At 45.1% G+C, this 20810-nt stretch overlaps 16 non-coding genes across 16 annotated transcripts; all 16 read left to right on the top strand.

The window, feature by feature from the left end:
* Positions 1–609: 609 nt before the first annotated feature.
* LOC141195061 (U2 spliceosomal RNA) lies at positions 610–800 on the top strand. The gene has a single exon (XR_012267669.1). It is a non-coding gene; the product is annotated as a U2 spliceosomal RNA (small nuclear RNA).
* A 1121-nt stretch (positions 801–1921) lies between these two features.
* LOC141195060 (U2 spliceosomal RNA) lies at positions 1922–2112 on the top strand. The gene has a single exon (XR_012267668.1). It is a non-coding gene; the product is annotated as a U2 spliceosomal RNA (small nuclear RNA).
* Positions 2113–3225: 1113 nt separating this feature from the next.
* LOC141195059 (U2 spliceosomal RNA) lies at positions 3226–3416 on the top strand. The gene has a single exon (XR_012267667.1). It is a non-coding gene; the product is annotated as a U2 spliceosomal RNA (small nuclear RNA).
* Positions 3417–4536: 1120 nt separating this feature from the next.
* On the top strand, positions 4537–4727 carry LOC141195058 (U2 spliceosomal RNA). Its single transcript, XR_012267666.1, has one exon. It is a non-coding gene; the product is annotated as a U2 spliceosomal RNA (small nuclear RNA).
* A 1121-nt stretch (positions 4728–5848) lies between these two features.
* On the top strand, positions 5849–6039 carry LOC141195057 (U2 spliceosomal RNA). The gene has a single exon (XR_012267665.1). It is a non-coding gene; the product is annotated as a U2 spliceosomal RNA (small nuclear RNA).
* A 1125-nt stretch (positions 6040–7164) lies between these two features.
* Positions 7165–7355, top strand: LOC141195056 (U2 spliceosomal RNA). Its single transcript, XR_012267664.1, has one exon. It is a non-coding gene; the product is annotated as a U2 spliceosomal RNA (small nuclear RNA).
* A 1120-nt stretch (positions 7356–8475) lies between these two features.
* LOC141195055 (U2 spliceosomal RNA) lies at positions 8476–8666 on the top strand. The gene has a single exon (XR_012267663.1). It is a non-coding gene; the product is annotated as a U2 spliceosomal RNA (small nuclear RNA).
* A 1121-nt stretch (positions 8667–9787) lies between these two features.
* On the top strand, positions 9788–9978 carry LOC141195053 (U2 spliceosomal RNA). The gene has a single exon (XR_012267661.1). It is a non-coding gene; the product is annotated as a U2 spliceosomal RNA (small nuclear RNA).
* Positions 9979–11098: 1120 nt separating this feature from the next.
* Positions 11099–11289, top strand: LOC141195052 (U2 spliceosomal RNA). Its single transcript, XR_012267660.1, has one exon. It is a non-coding gene; the product is annotated as a U2 spliceosomal RNA (small nuclear RNA).
* Positions 11290–12410: 1121 nt separating this feature from the next.
* Positions 12411–12601, top strand: LOC141195050 (U2 spliceosomal RNA). Its single transcript, XR_012267659.1, has one exon. It is a non-coding gene; the product is annotated as a U2 spliceosomal RNA (small nuclear RNA).
* Positions 12602–13720: 1119 nt separating this feature from the next.
* On the top strand, positions 13721–13911 carry LOC141195049 (U2 spliceosomal RNA). The gene has a single exon (XR_012267658.1). It is a non-coding gene; the product is annotated as a U2 spliceosomal RNA (small nuclear RNA).
* Positions 13912–15032: 1121 nt separating this feature from the next.
* Positions 15033–15223, top strand: LOC141195048 (U2 spliceosomal RNA). Its single transcript, XR_012267657.1, has one exon. It is a non-coding gene; the product is annotated as a U2 spliceosomal RNA (small nuclear RNA).
* Positions 15224–16343: 1120 nt separating this feature from the next.
* LOC141196179 (U2 spliceosomal RNA) lies at positions 16344–16534 on the top strand. Its single transcript, XR_012268745.1, has one exon. It is a non-coding gene; the product is annotated as a U2 spliceosomal RNA (small nuclear RNA).
* A 1121-nt stretch (positions 16535–17655) lies between these two features.
* Positions 17656–17846, top strand: LOC141195047 (U2 spliceosomal RNA). The gene has a single exon (XR_012267656.1). It is a non-coding gene; the product is annotated as a U2 spliceosomal RNA (small nuclear RNA).
* Positions 17847–18965: 1119 nt separating this feature from the next.
* Positions 18966–19156, top strand: LOC141195001 (U2 spliceosomal RNA). Its single transcript, XR_012267612.1, has one exon. It is a non-coding gene; the product is annotated as a U2 spliceosomal RNA (small nuclear RNA).
* Positions 19157–20276: 1120 nt separating this feature from the next.
* On the top strand, positions 20277–20467 carry LOC141195046 (U2 spliceosomal RNA). Its single transcript, XR_012267655.1, has one exon. It is a non-coding gene; the product is annotated as a U2 spliceosomal RNA (small nuclear RNA).
* The last annotated feature ends 343 nt before the right edge of the window (positions 20468–20810 follow it).

Genomic DNA, 20810 nt, shown 5'->3' with positions numbered 1-20810 from the left:
GGAACACTGACTTCTTTCATTTAATGCCTGCAGACTATAAAAGAGAAACCAACCCAAAAAGTTTGGTTGATTAGTCTGTAGCATTCTTTTAAACTGTTGCTTATGGCGGTCTCTGTGAGCTTCTCAGTGACATTCAGCCATCCAGGTATCCCGCCTGCAGTAGACGGAATGTGGCAATGGAACGCTGGCTGCGCGTGTCATAATAGGCTCTGAGCCTTTATATACCTGCGCACAGCAGCAGCCACCTTCAGTCTGCTGCTGGACAGCCAGCAGCAGCAGCAGCAGGAGAGGTAATTAATCAGCAACCCTCCTGCTAAGGGTAGACAGCTGCTCGTTCCACCCCCCCCCCGCCTTAATTGGTTCTCCTCCCTTCCAACGGTGTTGAGGCGGGTGGGAACAGCCGGGGGTTGAGGGTACTGTGCTAAAAGAGGTGGAGTTATGCAGATCTAAAACGCGTGGATTGCAGCAGCAGCAAGCCGAAAAGTGCAGGCATGTGAGGGATCTAGAGGTTGACAGCATGTCTTCTTAACGGGAGTCCAGGTGGCCATCTCCACAAATGGACTTTTCAGAATCCTTGGGTGGCACCGTAGTCGGAAACCAATTCTGGTTATCGCTTCTCGGCCTTTTGGCTAAGATCAAGTGTAGTATCTGTTCTTATCAGTTTAATATCTGATACGTCCCCTATCTGGGGACCATATATTAAATGGATTTTTAGAACAGGGAGATGGAAAAAGAGCTTGCTCTGTCCACTCCACGCATTGACCTGGTATTGCAGTATCTCCAGGACCGGTGCACCCCTTCTTTAATGCAGTTTCTAAAATCAGAAAGAATTGAATTCAATGCTTTTTGTTCATTTTGCTTGTTTGTCGGATTTTGGGATGGACTCTTTGGCTTTGCTTTTCTTCTCCTCATTGGATTTTTCATGTTAAAAGTTGCAGAAGCCAGATGACAAGCTCATTTTGGTTCAACTTCAGCAACTGTGCATTGCATTGCCATGTAATGTAATGTAATGCAATGCTATCTATCTAGCTCTCCCTCTATACTTCCTTTTGGATAAACAGACATATTAGGCAAGCATTTTGGAGCTTTCACCTAAATAACTACAGGTGGTGAGATAAGCTGCACAATATAATTGACCTTTCAGTATATTGTTGCACACACACCATCTATTTAGCAAATGCCCTTGTTATCAACAGCAGCCTTTTAAACTCACCTAAGCTAACAGGTATGTGAGCTGGTTACTCTGCTGCGCTTAAAATTTCTTTTTTGGTTTGCTACAATGCCTTTTCTGAAACGTTGTCTCCCTCTGCTGGAACACTGACTTCTTTCATTTAATGCCTGCAGACTATAAAAGAGAAACCAACCCAAAAAGTTTGGTTGATTAGTCTGTGGCATTCTTTTAAACTGTTGCTTATGGCGGTCTCTGTGAGCTTCTCAGTGACATTCAGCCATCCAAGTATCCCGCCTGCAGTAGACGGAATGTGGCAATGGAACGCTGGCTGCGCGTGTCATAATAGGCTCTGAGCCTTTATATACCTGCGCACAGCAGCAGCCACCTTCAGTCTGCTGCTGGACAGCCAGCAGCAGCAGCAGCAGGAGAGGTAATTAATCAGCAACCCTCCTGCTAAGGGTAGACAGCTGCTCGTTCCACCCCCCCCCCCGCCTTAATTGGTTCTCCTCCCTTCCAACGGTGTTGAGGCGGGTGGGAACAGCCGGGGGTTGAGGGTACTGTGCTAAAAGAGGTGGAGTTATGCAGATCTAAAACGCGTGGATTGCAGCAGCAGCAAGCCGAAAAGTGCAGGCATGTGAGGGATCTAGAGGTTGACAGCATGTCTTCTTAACGGGAGTCCAGGTGGCCATCTCCACAAATGGACTTTTCAGAATCCTTGGGTGGCACCGTAGTCGGAAACCAATTCTGGTTATCGCTTCTCGGCCTTTTGGCTAAGATCAAGTGTAGTATCTGTTCTTATCAGTTTAATATCTGATACGTCCCCTATCTGGGGACCATATATTAAATGGATTTTTAGAACAGGGAGATGGAAAAAGAGCTTGCTCTGTCCACTCCACGCATTGACCTGGTATTGCAGTATCTCCAGGACCGGTGCACCCCTTCTTTAATGCAGTTTCTAAAATCAGAAAGAATTGAATTCAATGCTTTTTGTTCATTTTGCTTGTTTGTCGGATTTTGGGATGGACTCTTTGGCTTTGCTTTTCTTCTCCTCATTGGATTTTTCATGTTAAAAGTTGCAGAAGCCAGATGACAAGCTCATTTTGGTTCAACTTCAGCAACTGTGCATTGCATTGCCATGTAATGTAATGTAATGCAATGCTATCTATCTAGCTCTCCCTCTATACTTCCTTTTGGATAAACAGACATATTAGGCAAGCATTTTGGAGCTTTCACCTAAATAACTACAGGTGGTGAGATAAGCTGCACAATATAATTGACCTTTCAGTATATTGTTGCACACACACCATCTATTTAGCAAATGCCCTTGTTATCAACAGCAGCCTTTTAAACTCACCTGAGCTAACAGGTATGTGAGCTGGTTACTCTGCTGCGCTTAAAATTTCTTTTTTGGTTTGCTACAATGCCTTTTCTGAAACGTTGTCTCCCTCTGCTGGAACACTGACTTCTTTCATTTAATGCCTGCAGACTATAAAAGAGAAACCAACCCAAAAAGTTTGGTTGATTAGTCTGTGGCATTCTTTTAAACTGTTGCTTATGGCGGTCTCTGTGAGCTTCTCAGTGACATTCAGCCATCCAGGCCTGCAGTAGACGGAATGTGGCAATGGAACGCTGGCTGCGCGTGTCATAATAGGCTCTGAGCCTTTATATACCTGCGCACAGCAGCAGCCACCTTCAGTCTGCTGCTGGACAGCCAGCAGCAGCAGCAGCAGGAGAGGTAATTAATCAGCAACCCTCCTGCTAAGGGTAGACAGCTGCTCGTTCCACCCCCCCCCCGCCTTAATTGGTTCTCCTCCCTTCCAACGGTGTTGAGGCGGGTGGGAACAGCCGGGGGTTGAGGGTACTGTGCTAAAAGAGGTGGAGTTATGCAGATCTAAAACGCGTGGATTGCAGCAGCAGCAAGCCGAAAAGTGCAGGCATGTGAGGGATCTAGAGGTTGACAGCATGTCTTCTTAACGGGAGTCCAGGTGGCCATCTCCACAAATGGACTTTTCAGAATCCTTGGGTGGCACCGTAGTCGGAAACCAATTCTGGTTATCGCTTCTCGGCCTTTTGGCTAAGATCAAGTGTAGTATCTGTTCTTATCAGTTTAATATCTGATACGTCCCCTATCTGGGGACCATATATTAAATGGATTTTTAGAACAGGGAGATGGAAAAAGAGCTTGCTCTGTCCACTCCACGCATTGACCTGGTATTGCAGTATCTCCAGGACCGGTGCACCCCTTCTTTAATGCAGTTTCTAAAATCAGAAAGAATTGAATTCAATGCTTTTTGTTCATTTTGCTTGTTTGTCGGATTTTGGGATGGACTCTTTGGCTTTGCTTTTCTTCTCCTCATTGGATTTTTCATGTTAAAAGTTGCAGAAGCCAGATGACAAGCTCATTTTGGTTCAACTTCAGCAACTGTGCATTGCATTGCCATGTAATGTAATGTAATGCAATGCTATCTATCTAGCTCTCCCTCTATACTTCCTTTTGGATAAACAGACATATTAGGCAAGCATTTTGGAGCTTTCACCTAAATAACTACAGGTGGTGAGATAAGCTGCACAATATAATTGACCTTTCAGTATATTGTTGCACACACACCATCTATTTAGCAAATGCCCTTGTTATCAACAGCAGCCTTTTAAACTTACCTGAGCTAACAGGTATGTGAGCTGGTTACTCTGCTGCGCTTAAAATTTCTTTTTTGGTTTGCTACAATGCCTTTTCTGAAACGTTGTCTCCCTCTGCTGGAACACTGACTTCTTTCATTTAATGCCTGCAGACTATAAAAGAGAAACCAACCCAAAAAGTTTGGTTGATTAGTCTGTGGCATTCTTTTAAACTGTTGCTTATGGCGGTCTCTGTGAGCTTCTCAGTGACATTCAGCCATCCAGGTATCCCGCCTGCAGTAGACGGAATGTGGCAATGGAACGCTGGCTGCGCGTGTCATAATAGGCTCTGAGCCTTTATATACCTGCGCACAGCAGCAGCCACCTTCAGTCTGCTGCTGGACAGCCAGCAGCAGCAGCAGCAGGAGAGGTAATTAATCAGCAACCCTCCTGCTAAGGGTAGACAGCTGCTCGTTCCACCCCCCCCCCGCCTTAATTGGTTCTCCTCCCTTCCAACGGTGTTGAGGCGGGTGGGAACAGCCGGGGGTTGAGGGTACTGTGCTAAAAGAGGTGGAGTTATGCAGATCTAAAACGCGTGGATTGCAGCAGCAGCAAGCCGAAAAGTGCAGGCATGTGAGGGATCTAGAGGTTGACAGCATGTCTTCTTAACGGGAGTCCAGGTGGCCATCTCCACAAATGGACTTTTCAGAATCCTTGGGTGGCACCGTAGTCGGAAACCAATTCTGGTTATCGCTTCTCGGCCTTTTGGCTAAGATCAAGTGTAGTATCTGTTCTTATCAGTTTAATATCTGATACGTCCCCTATCTGGGGACCATATATTAAATGGATTTTTAGAACAGGGAGATGGAAAAAGAGCTTGCTCTGTCCACTCCACGCATTGACCTGGTATTGCAGTATCTCCAGGACCGGTGCACCCCTTCTTTAATGCAGTTTCTAAAATCAGAAAGAATTGAATTCAATGCTTTTTGTTCATTTTGCTTGTTTGTCGGATTTTGGGATGGACTCTTTGGCTTTGCTTTTCTTCTCCTCATTGGATTTTTCATGTTAAAAGTTGCAGAAGCCAGATGACAAGCTCATTTTGGTTCAACTTCAGCAACTGTGCATTGCATTGCCATGTAATGTAATGTAATGCAATGCTATCTATCTAGCTCTCCCTCTATACTTCCTTTTGGATAAACAGACATATTAGGCAAGCATTTTGGAGCTTTCACCTAAATAACTACAGGTGGTGAGATAAGCTGCACAATATAATTGACCTTTCAGTATATTGTTGCACACACACCATCTATTTAGCAAATGCCCTTGTTATCAACAGCAGCCTTTTAAACTCACCTAAGCTAACAGGTATGTGAGCTGGTTACTCTGCTGTGCTTAAAATTTCTTTTTTGGTTTGCTACAATGCCTTTTCTGAAACGTTGTCTCCCTCTGCTGGAACACTGACTTCTTTCATTTAATGCCTGCAGACTATAAAAGAGAAACCAACCCAAAAAGTTTGGTTGATTAGTCTGTGGCATTCTTTTAAACTGTTGCTTATGGCGGTCTCTGTGAGCTTCTCAGTGACATTCAGCCATCCAGGTATCCCGCCTGCAGTAGACGGAATGTGGCAATGGAACGCTGGCTGCGCGTGTCATAATAGGCTCTGAGCCTTTATATACCTGCGCACAGCAGCAGCCACCTTCAGTCTGCTGCTGGACAGCCAGCAGCAGCAGCAGCAGGAGAGGTAATTAATCAGCAACCCTCCTGCTAAGGGTAGACAGCTGCTCGTTCCACCCCCCCCCCCGCCTTAATTGGTTCTCCTCCCTTCCAACGGTGTTGAGGTGGGTGGGAACAGCCGGGGGTTGAGGGTACTGTGCTAAAAGAGGTGGAGTTATGCAGATCTAAAACGCGTGGATTGCAGCAGCAGCAAGCCGAAAAGTGCAGGCATGTGAGGGATCTAGAGGTTGACAGCATGTCTTCTTAACGGGAGTCCAGGTGGCCATCTCCACAAATGGACTTTTCAGAATCCTTGGGTGGCACCGTAGTCGGAAACCAATTCTGGTTATCGCTTCTCGGCCTTTTGGCTAAGATCAAGTGTAGTATCTGTTCTTATCAGTTTAATATCTGATACGTCCCCTATCTGGGGACCATATATTAAATGGATTTTTAGAACAGGGAGATGGAAAAAGAGCTTGCTCTGTCCACTCCACGCATTGACCTGGTATTGCAGTATCTCCAGGACCGGTGCACCCCTTCTTTAATGCAGTTTCTAAAATCAGAAAGAATTGAATTCAATGCTTTTTGTTCATTTTGCTTGTTTGTCGGATTTTGGGATGGACTCTTTGGCTTTGCTTTTCTTCTCCTCATTGGATTTTTCATGTTAAAAGTTGCAGAAGCCAGATGATAAGCTCATTTTGGTTCAACTTCAGCAACTGTGCATTGCATTGCCATGTAATGTAATGTAATGCAATGCTATCTATCTAGCTCTCCCTCTATACTTCCTTTTGGATAAACAGACATATTAGGCAAGCATTTTGGAGCTTTCACCTAAATAACTACAGGTGGTGAGATAAGCTGCACAATATAATTGACCTTTCAGTATATTGTTGCACACACACCATCTATTTAGCAAATGCCCTTGTTATCAACAGCAGCCTTTTAAACTCACCTGAGCTAACAGGTATGTGAACTGGTTACTCTGCTGCGCTTAAAATTTCTTTTTTGGTTTGCTACAATGCCTTTTCTGAAACGTTGTCTCCCTCTGCTGGAACACTGACTTCTTTCATTTAATGCCTGCAGACTATAAAAGAAAAACCAACCCAAAAAGTTTGGTTGATTAGTCTGTGGCATTCTTTTAAACTGTTGCTTATGGCGGTCTCTGTGAGCTTCTCAGTGACATTCAGCCATCCAGGTATCCCGCCTGCAGTAGACGGAATGTGGCAATGGAACGCTGGCTGCGCGTGTCATAATAGGCTCTGAGCCTTTATATACCTGCGCACAGCAGCAGCCACCTTCAGTCTGCTGCTGGACAGCCAGCAGCAGCAGCAGCAGGAGAGGTAATTAATCAGCAACCCTCCTGCTAAGGGTAGACAGCTGCTCGTTCCACCCCCCCCCCCCCCCGCCTTAATTGGTTCTCCTCCCTTCCAACGGTGTTGAGGCGGGTGGGAACAGCCGGGGGTTGAGGGTACTGTGCTAAAAGAGGTGGAGTTATGCAGATCTAAAACGCGTGGATTGCAGCAGCAGCAAGCCGAAAAGTGCAGGCATGTGAGGGATCTAGAGGTTGACAGCATGTCTTCTTAACGGGAGTCCAGGTGGCCATCTCCACAAATGGACTTTTCAGAATCCTTGGGTGGCACCGTAGTCGGAAACCAATTCTGGTTATCGCTTCTCGGCCTTTTGGCTAAGATCAAGTGTAGTATCTGTTCTTATCAGTTTAATATCTGATACGTCCCCTATCTGGGGACCATATATTAAATGGATTTTTAGAACAGGGAGATGGAAAAAGAGCTTGCTCTGTCCACTCCACGCATTGACCTGGTATTGCAGTATCTCCAGGACCGGTGCACCCCTTCTTTAATGCAGTTTCTAAAATCAGAAAGAATTGAATTCAATGCTTTTTGTTCATTTTGCTTGTTTGTCGGATTTTGGGATGGACTCTTTGGCTTTGCTTTTCTTCTCCTCATTGGATTTTTCATGTTAAAAGTTGCAGAAGCCAGATGACAAGCTCATTTTGGTTCAACTTCAGCAACTGTGCATTGCATTGCCATGTAATGTAATGTAATGCAATGCTATCTATCTAGCTCTCCCTCTATACTTCCTTTTGGATAAACAGACATATTAGGCAAGCATTTGGGAGCTTTCACCTAAATAACTACAGGTGGTGAGATAAGCTGCACAATATAATTGACCTTTCAGTATATTGTTGCACACACACCATCTATTTAGCAAATGCCCTTGTTATCAACAGCAGCCTTTTAAACTCACCTGAGCTAACAGGTATGTGAGCTGGTTACTCTGCTGCGCTTAAAATTTCTTTTTTGGTTTGCTACAATGCCTTTTCTGAAACGTTGTCTCCCTCTGCTGGAACACTGACTTCTTTCATTTAATGCCTGCAGACTATAAAAGAGAAACCAACCCAAAAAGTTTGGTTGATTAGTCTGTGGCATTCTTTTAAACTGTTGCTTATGGCGGTCTCTGTGAGCTTCTCAGTGACATTCAGCCATCCAGGTATCCCGCCTGCAGTAGACGGAATGTGGCAATGGAACGCTGGCTGCGCGTGTCATAATAGGCTCTGAGCCTTTATATACCTGCGCACAGCAGCAGCCACCTTCAGTCTGCTGCTGGACAGCCAGCAGCAGCAGCAGCAGGAGAGGTAATTAATCAGCAACCCTCCTGCTAAGGGTAGACAGCTGCTCGTTCCACCCCCCCCCCGCCTTAATTGGTTCTCCTCCCTTCCAACGGTGTTGAGGCGGGTGGGAACAGCCGGGGGTTGAGGGTACTGTGCTAAAAGAGGTGGAGTTATGCAGATCTAAAACGCGTGGATTGCAGCAGCAGCAAGCCGAAAAGTGCAGGCATGTGAGGGATCTAGAGGTTGACAGCATGTCTTCTTAACGGGAGTCCAGGTGGCCATCTCCACAAATGGACTTTTCAGAATCCTTGGGTGGCACCGTAGTCGGAAACCAATTCTGGTTATCGCTTCTCGGCCTTTTGGCTAAGATCAAGTGTAGTATCTGTTCTTATCAGTTTAATATCTGATACGTCCCCTATCTGGGGACCATATATTAAATGGATTTTTAGAACAGGGAGATGGAAAAAGAGCTTGCTCTGTCCACTCCACGCATTGACCTGGTATTGCAGTATCTCCAGGACCGGTGCACCCCTTCTTTAATGCAGTTTCTAAAATCAGAAAGAATTGAATTCAATGCTTTTTGTTCATTTTGCTTGTTTGTCGGATTTTGGGATGGACTCTTTGGCTTTGCTTTTCTTCTCCTCATTGGATTTTTCATGTTAAAAGTTGCAGAAGCCAGATGACAAGCTCATTTTGGTTCAACTTCAGCAACTGTGCATTGCATTGCCATGTAATGTAATGTAATGCAATGCTATCTATCTAGCTCTCCCTCTATACTTCCTTTTGGATAAACAGACATATTAGGCAAGCATTTTGGAGCTTTCACCTAAATAACTACAGGTGGTGAGATAAGCTGCACAATATAATTGACCTTTCAGTATATTGTTGCACACACACCATCTATTTAGCAAATGCCCTTGTTATCAACAGCAGCCTTTTAAACTCACCTGAGCTAACAGGTATGTGAGCTGGTTACTCTGCTGCGCTTAAAATTTCTTTTTTGGTTTGCTACAATGCCTTTTCTGAAACGTTGTCTCCCTCTGCTGGAACACTGACTTCTTTCATTTAATGCCTGCAGACTATAAAAGAGAAACCAACCCAAAAAGTTTGGTTGATTAGTCTGTGGCATTCTTTTAAACTGTTGCTTATGGCGGTCTCTGTGAGCTTCTCAGTGACATTCAGCCATCCAGGTATCCCGCCTGCAGTAGACGGAATGTGGCAATGGAACGCTGGCTGCGCGTGTCATAATAGGCTCTGAGCCTTTATATACCTGCGCACAGCAGCAGCCACCTTCAGTCTGCTGCTGGACAGCCAGCAGCAGCAGCAGCAGGAGAGGTAATTAATCAGCAACCCTCCTGCTAAGGGTAGACAGCTGCTCGTTCCACCCCCCCCCCCGCCTTAATTGGTTCTCCTCCCTTCCAACGGTGTTGAGGCGGGTGGGAACAGCCGGGGGTTGAGGGTACTGTGCTAAAAGAGGTGGAGTTATGCAGATCTAAAACGCGTGGATTGCAGCAGCAGCAAGCCGAAAAGTGCAGGCATGTGAGGGATCTAGAGGTTGACAGCATGTCTTCTTAACGGGAGTCCAGGTGGCCATCTCCACAAATGGACTTTTCAGAATCCTTGGGTGGCACCGTAGTCGGAAACCAATTCTGGTTATCGCTTCTCGGCCTTTTGGCTAAGATCAAGTGTAGTATCTGTTCTTATCAGTTTAATATCTGATACGTCCCCTATCTGGGGACCATATATTAAATGGATTTTTAGAACAGGGAGATGGAAAAAGAGCTTGCTCTGTCCACTCCACGCATTGACCTGGTATTGCAGTATCTCCAGGACCGGTGCACCCCTTCTTTAATGCAGTTTCTAAAATCAGAAAGAATTGAATTCAATGCTTTTTGTTCATTTTGCTTGTTTGTCGGATTTTGGGATGGACTCTTTGGCTTTGCTTTTCTTCTCCTCATTGGATTTTTCATGTTAAAAGTTGCAGAAGCCAGATGACAAGCTCATTTTGGTTCAACTTCAGCAACTGTGCATTGCATTGCCATGTAATGTAATGTAATGCAATGCTATCTATCTAGCTCTCCCTCTATACTTCCTTTTGGATAAACAGACATATTAGGCAAGCATTTTGGAGCTTTCACCTAAATAACTACAGGTGGTGAGATAAGCTGCACAATATAATTGACCTTTCAGTATATTGTTGCACACACACCATCTATTTAGCAAATGCCCTTGTTATCAACAGCAGCCTTTTAAACTCACCTGAGCTAACAGGTATGTGAGCTGGTTACTCTGCTGCGCTTAAAATTTCTTTTTTGGTTTGCTACAATGCCTTTTCTGAAACGTTGTCTCCCTCTGCTGGAACACTGACTTCTTTCATTTAATGCCTGCAGACTATAAAAGAGAAACCAACCCAAAAAGTTTGGTTGATTAGTCTGTGGCATTCTTTTAAACTGTTGCTTATGGCGGTCTCTGTGAGCTTCTCAGTGACATTCAGCCATCCAGGTATCCCGCCTACAGTAGACGGAATGTGGCAATGGAACGCTGGCAGCGCGTGTCATAATAGGCTCTGAGCCTTTATATACCTGCGCACAGCAGCAGCCACCTTCAGTCTGCTGCTGGACAGCCAGCAGCAGCAGCAGCAGGAGAGGTAATTAATCAGCAACCCTCCTGCTAAGGGTAGACAGCTGCTCGTTCCACCCCCCCCCCGCCTTAATTGGTTCTCCTCCCTTCCAACGGTGTTGAGGCGGGTGGGAACAGCCGGGGGTTGATGGTACTGTGCTAAAAGAGGTGGAGTTATGCAGATCTAAAACGCGTGGATTGCAGCAGCAGCAAGCCGAAAAGTGCCGGCATGTGAGGGATCTAGAGGTTGACAGCATGTCTTCTTAACGGGAGTCCAGGTGGCCATCTCCACAAATGGACTTTTCAGAATCCTTGGGTGGCACCGTAGTCGGAAACCAATTCTGGTTATCGCTTCTCGGCCTTTTGGCTAAGATCAAGTGTAGTATCTGTTCTTATCAGTTTAATATCTGATACGTCCCCTATCTGGGGACCATATATTAAATGGATTTTTAGAACAGGGAGATGGAAAAAGAGCTTGCTCTGTCCACTCCACGCATTGACCTGGTATTGCAGTATCTCCAGGACCGGTGCACCCCTTCTTTAATGCAGTTTCTAAAATCAGAAAGAATTGAATTCAATGCTTTTTGTTCATTTTGCTTGTTTGTCGGATTTTGGGATGGACTCTTTGGCTTTGCTTTTCTTCTCCTCATTGGATTTTTCATGTTAAAAGTTGCAGAAGCCAGATGACAAGCTCATTTTGGTTCAACTTCAGCAACTGTGCATTGCATTGCCATGTAATGTAATGTAATGCAATGCTATCTATCTAGCTCTCCCTCTATACTTCCTTTTGGATAAACAGACATATTAGGCAAGCATTTTGGAGCTTTCACCTAAATAACTACAGGTGGTGAGATAAGCTGCACAATATAATTGACCTTTCAGTATATTGTTGCACACACACCATCTATTTAGCAAATGCCCTTGTTATCAACAGCAGCCTTTTAAACTCACCTGAGCTAACAGGTATGTGAGCTGGTTACTCTGCTGCGCTTAAAATTTCTTTTTTGGTTTGCTACAATGCCTTTTCTGAAACGTTGTCTCCCTCTGCTGGAACACTGACTTCTTTCATTTAATGCCTGCAGACTATAAAAGAGAAACCAACCCAAAAAGTTTGGTTGATTAGTCTGTGGCATTCTTTTAAACTGTTGCTTATGGCGGTCTCTGTGAGCTTCTCAGTGACATTCAGCCATCCAGGTATCCCGCCTGCAGTAGACGGAATGTGGCAATGGAACGCTGGCTGCGCGTGTCATAATAGGCTCTGAGCCTTTATATACCTGCGCACAGCAGCAGCCACCTTCAGTCTGCTGCTGGACAGCCAGCAGCAGCAGCAGCAGGAGAGGTAATTAATCAGCAACCCTCCTGCTAAGGGTAGACAGCTGCTCGTTCCACCCCCCCCCCCGCCTTAATTGGTTCTCCTCCCTTCCAACGGTGTTGAGGCGGGTGGGAACAGCCGGGGGTTGAGGGTACTGTGCTAAAAGAGGTGGAGTTATGCAGATCTAAAACGCGTGGATTGCAGCAGGAGCAAGCCGAAAAGTGCAGGCATGTGAGGGATCTAGAGGTTGACAGCATGTCTTCTTAACGGGAGTCCAGGTGGCCATCTCCACAAATGGACTTTTCAGAATCCTTGGGTGGCACCGTAGTCGGAAACCAATTCTGGTTATCGCTTCTCGGCCTTTTGGCTAAGATCAAGTGTAGTATCTGTTCTTATCAGTTTAATATCTGATACGTCCCCTATCTGGGGACCATATATTAAATGGATTTTTAGAACAGGGAGATGGAAAAAGAGCTTGCTCTGTCCACTCCACGCATTGACCTGGTATTGCAGTATCTCCAGGACCGGTGCACCCCTTCTTTAATGCAGTTTCTAAAATCAGAAAGAATTGAATTCAATGCTTTTTGTTCATTTTGCTTGTTTGTCGGATTTTGGGATGGACTCTTTGGCTTTGCTTTTCTTCTCCTCATTGGATTTTTCATGTTAAAAGTTGCAGAAGCCAGATGACAAGCTCATTTTGGTTCAACTTCAGCAACTGTGCATTGCATTGCCATATAATGTAATGTAATGCAATGCTATCTATCTAGCTCTCCCTCTATACTTCCTTTTGGATAAACAGACATATTAGGCAAGCATTTTGGAGCTTTCACCTAAATAACTACAGGTGGTGAGATAAGCTGCACAATATAATTGACCTTTCAGTATATTGTTGCACACACACCATCTATTTAGCAAATGCCCTTGTTATCAACAGCAGCCTTTTAAACTCACCTGAGCTAACAGGTATGTGAGCTGGTTACTCTGCTGCGCTTAAAATTTCTTTTTTGGTTTGCTACAATGCCTTTTCTGAAACGTTGTCTCCCTCTGCTGGAACACTGACTTCTTTCATTTAATGCCTGCAGACTATAAAAGAGAAACCAACCCAAAAAGTTTGGTTGATTAGTCTGTGGCATTCTTTTAAACTGTTGCTTATGGCGGTCTCTGTGAGCTTCTCAGTGACATTCAGCCATCCAGGTATCCCGCCTGCAGTAGACGGAATGTGGCAATGGAACGCTGGCTGCGCGTGTCATAATAGGCTCTGAGCCTTTATATACCTGCGCACAGCAGCAGCCACCTTCAGTCTGCTGCTGGACAGCCAGCAGCAGCAGCAGCAGGAGAGGTAATTAATCAGCAACCCTCCTGCTAAGGGTAGACAGCTGCTCGTTCCACCCCCCCCCGCCTTAATTGGTTCTCCTCCCTTCCAACGGTGTTGAGGCGGGTGGGAACAGCCGGGGGTTGAGGGTACTGTGCTAAAAGAGGTGGAGTTATGCAGATCTAAAACGCGTGGATTGCAGCAGCAGCAAGCCGAAAAGTGCAGGCATGTGAGGGATCTAGAGGTTGACAGCATGTCTTCTTAACGGGAGTCCAGGTGGCCATCTCCACAAATGGACTTTTCAGAATCCTTGGGTGGCACCGTAGTCGGAAACCAATTCTGGTTATCGCTTCTCGGCCTTTTGGCTAAGATCAAGTGTAGTATCTGTTCTTATCAGTTTAATATCTGATACGTCCCCTATCTGGGGACCATATATTAAATGGATTTTTAGAACAGGGAGATGGAAAAAGAGCTTGCTCTGTCCACTCCACGCATTGACCTGGTATTGCAGTATCTCCAGGACCGGTGCACCCCTTCTTTAATGCAGTTTCTAAAATCAGAAAGAATTGAATTCAATGCTTTTTGTTCATTTTGCTTGTTTGTCGGATTTTGGGATGGACTCTTTGGCTTTGCTTTTCTTCTCCTCATTGGATTTTTCATGTTAAAAGTTGCAGAAGCCAGATGACAAGCTCATTTTGGTTCAACTTCAGCAACTGTGCATTGCATTGCCATGTAATGTAATGTAATGCAATGCTATCTATCTAGCTCTCCCTCTATACTTCCTTTTGGATAAACAGACATATTAGGCAAGCATTTTGGAGCTTTCACCTAAATAACTACAGGTGGTGAGATAAGCTGCACAATATAATTGACCTTTCAGTATATTGTTGCACACACACCATCTATTTAGCAAATGCCCTTGTTATCAACAGCAGCCTTTTAAACTCACCTGAGCTAACAGGTATGTGAGCTGGTTACTCTGCTGCGCTTAAAATTTCTTTTTTGGTTTGCTACAATGCCTTTTCTGAAACGTTGTCTCCCTCTGCTGGAACACTGACTTCTTTCATTTAATGCCTGCAGACTATAAAAGAGAAACCAACCCAAAAAGTTTGGTTGATTAGTCTGTGGCATTCTTTTAAACTGTTGCTTATGGCGGTCTCTGTGAGCTTCTCAGTGACATTCAGCCATCCAGGTATCCCGCCTGCAGTAGACGGAATGTGGCAATGGAACGCTGGCTGTGCGTGTCATAATAGGCTCTGAGCCTTTATATACCTGCGCACAGCAGCAGCCACCTTCAGTCTGCTGCTGGACAGCCAGCAGCAGCAGCAGCAGGAGAGGTAATTAATCAGCAACCCTCCTGCTAAGGGTAGACAGCTGCTCGTTCCACCCCCCCCCCCGCCTTAATTGGTTCTCCTCCCTTCCAACGGTGTTGAGTCGGGTGGGAACAGCTGGGGGTTGAGGGTACTGTGCTAAAAGAGGTGGAGTTATGCAGATCTAAAATGCGTGGATTGCAGCAGCAGCAAGCCGAAAAGTGCAGGCATGTGAGGGATCTAGAGGTTGACAGCATGTCTTCTTAACGGGAGTCCAGGTGGCCATCTCCACAAATGGACTTTTCAGAATCCTTGGGTGGCACCGTAGTCGGAAACCAATTCTGGTTATCGCTTCTCGGCCTTTTGGCTAAGATCAAGTGTAGTATCTGTTCTTATCAGTTTAATATCTGATACGTCCCCTATCTGGGGACCATATATTAAATGGATTTTTAGAACAGGGAGATGGAAAAAGAGCTTGCTCTGTCCACTCCACGCATTGACCTGGTATTGCAGTATCTCCAGGACCGGTGCACCCCTTCTTTAATGCAGTTTCTAAAATCAGAAAGAATTGAATTCAATGCTTTTTGTTCATTTTGCTTGTTTGTCGGATTTTGGGATGGACTCTTTGGCTTTGCTTTTCTTCTCCTCATTGGATTTTTCATGTTAAAAGTTGCAGAAGCCAGATGACAAGCTCATTTTGGTTCAACTTCAGCAACTGTGCATTGCATTGCCATGTAATGTAATGTAATGCAATGCTATCTATCTAGCTCTCCCTCTATACTTCCTTTTGGATAAACAGACATATTAGGCAAGCATTTTGGAGCTTTCACCTAAATAACTACAGGTGGTGAGATAAGCTGCACAATATAATTGACCTTTCAGTATATTGTTGCACACACACCATCTATTTAGCAAATGCCCTTGTTATCAACAGCAGCCTTTTAAACTCACCTGAGCTAACAGGTATGTGAGCTGGTTACTCTGCTGCGCTTAAAATTTCTTTTTTGGTTTGCTACAATGCCTTTTCTGAAACGTTGTCTCCCTCTGCTGGAACACTGACTTCTTTCATTTAATGCCTGCAGACTATAAAAGAGAAACCAACCCAAAAAGTTTGGTTGATTAGTCTGTGGCATTCTTTTAAACTGTTGCTTATGGCGGTCTCTGTGAGCTTCTCAGTGACATTCAGCCATCCAGGTATCCCGCCTGCAGTAGACGGAATGTGGCAATGGAACGCTGGCTGCGCGTGTCATAATAGGCTCTGAGCCTTTATATACCTGCGCACAGCAGCAGCCACCTTCAGTCTGCTGCTGGACAGCCAGCAGCAGCAGCAGCAGGAGAGGTAATTAATCAGCAACCCTCCTGCTAAGGGTAGACAGCTGCTCGTTCCCCCCCCCCCCCGCCTTAATTGGTTCTCCTCCCTTCCAACGGTGTTGAGGCGGGTGGGAACAGCCGGGGGTTGAGGGTACTGTGCTAAAAGAGGTGGAGTTATGCAGATCTAAAACGCGTGGATTGCAGCAGCAGCAAGCCGAAAAGTGCAGGCATGTGAGGGATCTAGAGGTTGACAGCATGTCTTCTTAACGGGAGTCCAGGTGGCCATCTCCACAAATGGACTTTTCAGAATCCTTGGGTGGCACCGTAATCGGAAACCAATTCTGGTTATCGCTTCTCGGCCTTTTGGCTAAGATCAAGTGTAGTATCTGTTCTTATCAGTTTAATATCTGATACGTCCCCTATCTGGGGACCATATATTAAATGGATTTTTAGAACAGGGCGATGGAAAAAGAGCTTGCTCTGTCCACTCCACGCATTGAACTGGTATTGCAGTATCTCCAGGACCGGTGCACCCCTTCTTTAATGCAGTTTCTAAAATCAGAAAGAATTGAATTCAATGCTTTTTGTTCATTTTGCTTGTTTGTCGGATTTTGGGATGGACTCTTTGGCTTTGCTTTTCTTCTCCTCATTGGATTTTTCATGTTAAAAGTTGCAGAAGCCAGATGACAAGCTCATTTTGGTTCAACTTCAGCAACTGTGCATTGCATTGCCATGTAATGTAATGTAATGCAATGCTATCTATCTAGCTCTCCCTCTATACTTCCTTTTGGATAAACAGACATATTAGGCAAGCATTTTGGAGCTTTCACCTAAATAACTACAGGTGGTGAGATAAGCTGCACAATATAATTGACCTTTCAGTATATTGTTGCACACACACCATCTATTTAGCAAATGCCCTTGTTATCAACAGCAGCCTTTTAAACTCACCTGAGCTAACAGGTATGTGAGCTGGTTACTCTGCTGCGCTTAAAATTTCTTTTTTGGTTTGCTACAATGCCTTTTCTGAAACGTTGTCTCCCTCTGCTGGAACACTGACTTCTTTCATTTAATGCCTGCAGACTATAAAAGAGAAACCAACCCAAAAAGTTTGGTTGATTAGTCTGTGGCATTCTTTTAAACTGTTGCTTATGGCGGTCTCTGTGAGCTTCTCAGTGACATTCAGCCATCCAGGTATCCCGCCTGCAGTAGACGGAATGTGGCAATGGAACGCTGGCTGCGCGTGTCATAATAGGCTCTGAGCCTTTATATACCTGCGCACAGCAGCAGCCACCTTCAGTCTGCTGCTGGACAGCCAGCAGCAGCAGCAGCAGGAGAGGTAATTAATCAGCAACCCTCCTGCTAAGGGTAGACAGCTGCTCGTTCCACCCCCCCCCCCGCCTTAATTGGTTCTCCTCCCTTCCAACGGTGTTGAGGCGGGTGGGAACAGCCGGGGGTTGAGGGTACTGTGCTAAAAGAGGTGGAGTTATGCAGATCTAAAACGCGTGGATTGCAGCAGCAGCAAGCCGAAAAGTGCAGGCATGTGAGGGATCTAGAGGTTGACAGCATGTCTTCTTAACGGGAGTCCAGGTGGCCATCTCCACAAATGGACTTTTCAGAATCCTTGGGTGGCACCGTAGTCGGAAACCAATTCTGGTTATCGCTTCTCGGCCTTTTGGCTAAGATCAAGTGTAGTATCTGTTCTTATCAGTTTAATATCTGATACGTCCCCTATCTGGGGACCATATATTAAATGGATTTTTAGAACAGGGAGATGGAAAAAGAGCTTGCTCTGTCCACTCCACGCATTGACCTGGTATTGCAGTATCTCCAGGACCGGTGCACCCCTTCTTTAATGCAGTTTCTAAAATCAGAAAGAATTGAATTCAATGCTTTTTGTTCATTTTGCTTGTTTGTCGGATTTTGGGATGGACTCTTTGGCTTTGCTTTTGTTCTCCTCATTGGATTTTTCATGTTAAAAGTTGCAGAAGCCAGATGACAAGCTCATTTTGGTTCAACTTCAGCAACTGTGCATTGCATTGCCATGTAATGTAATGTAATGCAATGCTATCTATCTAGCTCTCCCTCTATACTTCCTTTTGGATAAACAGACATATTAGGCAAGCATTTTGGAGCTTTCACCTAAATAACTACAGGTGGTGAGATAAGCTGCACAATATAATTGACCTTTCAGTATATTGTTGCACACACACCATCTATTTAGCAAATGCCCTTGTTATCAACAGCAGCCTTTTAAACTCACCTGAGCTAACAGGTATGTGAGCTGGTTACTCTGCTGCGCTTAAAATTTCTTTTTTGGTTTGCTACAATGCCTTTTCTGAAACGTTGTCTCCCTCTGCTGGAACACTGACTTCTTTCATTTAATGCCTGCAGACTATAAAAGAGAAACCAACCCAAAAAGTTTGGTTGATTAGTCTGTGGCATTCTTTTAAACTGTTGCTTATGGCGGTCTCTGTGAGCTTCTCAGTGACATTCAGCCATCCAGGTATCCCGCCTGCAGTAGACGGAATGTGGCAATGGAACGCTGGCTGCGCGTGTCATAATAGGCTCTGAGCCTTTATATACCTGCGCACAGCAGCAGCCACCTTCAGTCTGCTGCTGGACAGCCAGCAGCAGCAGCAGCAGGAGAGGTAATTAATCAGCAACCCTCCTGCTAAGGGTAGACAGCTGCTCGTTCCACCCCCCCCCGCCTTAATTGGTTCTCCTCCCTTCCAACGGTGTTGAGGCGGGTGGGAACAGCCGGGGGTTGAGGGTACTGTGCTAAAAGAGGTGGAGTTATGCAGATCTAAAACGCGTGGATTGCAGCAGCAGCAAGCCGAAAAGTGCAGGCATGTGAGGGATCTAGAGGTTGACAGCATGTCTTCTTAACGGGAGTCCAGGTGGCCATCTCCACAAATGGACTTTTCAGAATCCTTGGGTGGCACCGTAGTCGGAAACCAATTCTGGTTATCGCTTCTCGGCCTTTTGGCTAAGATCAAGTGTAGTATCTGTTCTTATCAGTTTAATATCTGATACGTCCCCTATCTGGGGACCATATATTAAATGGATTTTTAGAACAGGGAGATGGAAAAAGAGCTTGCTCTGTCCACTCCACGCATTGACCTGGTATTGCAGTATCTCCAGGACCAGTGCACCCCTTCTTTAATGCAGTTTCTAAAATCAGAAAGAATTGAATTCAATGCTTTTTGTTCATTTTGCTTGTTTGTCGGATTTTGGGATGGACTCTTTGGCTTTGCTTTTCTTCTCCTCATTGGATTTTTCATGTTAAAAGTTGCAGAAGCCAGATGACAAGCTCATTTTGGTTCAACTTCAGCAACTGTGCATTGCATTGCCATGTAATGTAATGTAATGCAATGCTATCTATCTAGCTCTCCCTCTATACTTCCTTTTGGATAAACAGACATATTAGGCAAGCATTTTGGAGCTTTCACCTAAATAACTACAGGTGGTGAGATAAGCTGCACAATATAATTGACCTTTCAGTATATTGTTGCACACACACCATCTATTTAGCAAATGCCCTTGTTATCAACAGCAGCCTTTTAAACTCACCTGAGCTAACAGGTATGTGAGCTGGTTACTCTGCTGCACTTAAAATTTCTTTTTTGGTTTGCTACAATGCCTTTTCTGAAACGTTGTCTCCCTCTGCTAGAACACTGACTTCTTTCATTTAATGCCTGCAGACTATAAAAGAGAAACCAACCCAAAAAGTTTGGTTGATTAGTCTGTGGCATTCTTTTAAACTGTTGCTTATGGCGGTCTCTGTGAGCTTCTCAGTGACATTCAGCCATCCAGGTATCCCGCCTGCAGTAGACGGAATGTGGCAATGGAACGCTGGCTGCGCGTGTCATAATAGGCTCTGAGCCTTTATATACCTGCGCACAGCAGCAGCCACCTTCAGTCTGCTGCTGGACAGCCAGCAGCAGCAGCAGCAGGAGAGGTAATTAATCAGCAACCCTCCTGCTAAGGGTAGACAGCTGCTCGTTCCACCCCCCCCCCGCCTTAATTGGTTCTCCTCCCTTCCAACGGTGTTGAGGCGGGTGGGAACAGCCGGGGGTTGAGGGTACTGTGCTAATAGAGGTGGAGTTATGCAGATCTAAAACGCGTGGATTGCAGCAGCAGCAAGCCGAAAAGTGCAGGCATGTGATGGATCTAGAGGTTGACAGCATGTCTTCTTAACGGGAGTCCAGGTGGCCATCTCCACAAATGGACTTTTCAGAATCCTTGGGTGGCACCGTAGTCGGAAACCAATTCTGGTTATCGCTTCTCGGCCTTTTGGCTAAGATCAAGTGTAGTATCTGTTCTTATCAGTTTAATATCTGATACGTCCCCTATCTGGGGACCATATATTAAATGGATTTTTAGAACAGGGAGATGGAAAAAGAGCTTGCTCTGTCCACTCCACGCATTGACCTGGTATTGCAGTATCTCCAGGACCGGTGCACCCCTTCTTTAATGCAGTTTCTAAAATCAGAAAGAATTGAATTCAATGCTTTTTGTTCATTTTACTTGTTTGTCGGATTTTGGGATGGACTCTTTGGCTTTGCTTTTCTTCTCCTCATTGGATTTTTCATGTTAAAAGTTGCAGAAGCCAGATGACAAGCTCATTTTGGTTCAACTTCAGCAACTGTGCATTGCATTGCCATGTAATGTAATGTAATGCAATGCTATCTATCTAGCTCTCCCTCTATACTTCCTTTTGGATAAACAGACATATTAGGCAAGCATTTTGGAGCTTTCACCTAAATAACTACAGGTGGTGAGATAAGCTGCACAATATAATTGACCTTTCA

The sequence above is a fragment of the Phyllobates terribilis genome, unplaced genomic scaffold (genome assembly GCF_046119375.1).
Source record: "Phyllobates terribilis strain yellow unplaced genomic scaffold, ASM4611937v1 Scaffold_74__1_contigs__length_7073193, whole genome shotgun sequence".
NCBI classification, from domain to species: Eukaryota; Metazoa; Chordata; class Amphibia; order Anura; family Dendrobatidae; genus Phyllobates; species Phyllobates terribilis.
The sequence above is the reverse complement of the archived record's forward strand: the minus strand, read 5'-3'. Positions and strand labels throughout refer to the sequence as shown.